This window comes from Propithecus coquereli, unplaced genomic scaffold, assembly GCF_000956105.1.
Source record: "Propithecus coquereli isolate 6110/MARCELLA unplaced genomic scaffold, Pcoq_1.0 Scaffold425, whole genome shotgun sequence".
In the NCBI taxonomy this organism is placed as follows: Eukaryota; Metazoa; Chordata; class Mammalia; order Primates; family Indriidae; genus Propithecus; species Propithecus coquereli.
In genome coordinates this window covers 297,911-298,263 of record NW_012150008.1, presented here as the reverse complement: position 1 = coordinate 298,263, position 353 = coordinate 297,911, and the positions used below count along the sequence as shown (strand labels likewise).

Sequence of the window (353 nt, the reverse complement as noted above, 5' to 3'; positions counted from 1 at the left end):
CGACACCGGGCCCTAAGGATTCCTGCTTTTACTTTTAGTCTTCACTATGTGTCCATTAAAAAAATAAATAAATAAACGTTAAAAACCTAACAATATTTTTTTCTAAAATAAAAATGAGCGTGTGATAAGAAAAACACAATAATGCTTTTAATGAATGAAATGCTTCTAAGAACCGAGGTGCGGCCTCAGACAAGTTGGGGTGCGCCAGGAGGCGGCATCATGAGCACTCTGCCCGCAGCGCTTTCCTGCCCCACTGCCGAGGGGGTGCCCTGGGCCACCGCCCGCGGATTTTTATGATTTCAGCATACAGTTCTGACACATTCCCGTGTATTTTAAACTTTTATTCGATTCAA

General features: G+C 43.1%; 1 protein-coding gene across 1 annotated transcript in view; it reads right to left on the bottom strand.

The window, feature by feature from the left end:
* The window catches only part of ZFP28 (ZFP28 zinc finger protein), a 19,819-nt gene that overhangs the window by 7,920 nt on the left and 11,546 nt on the right, over nucleotides 1–353 (bottom strand). The gene's annotated exons all lie outside the window — the stretch shown is intronic.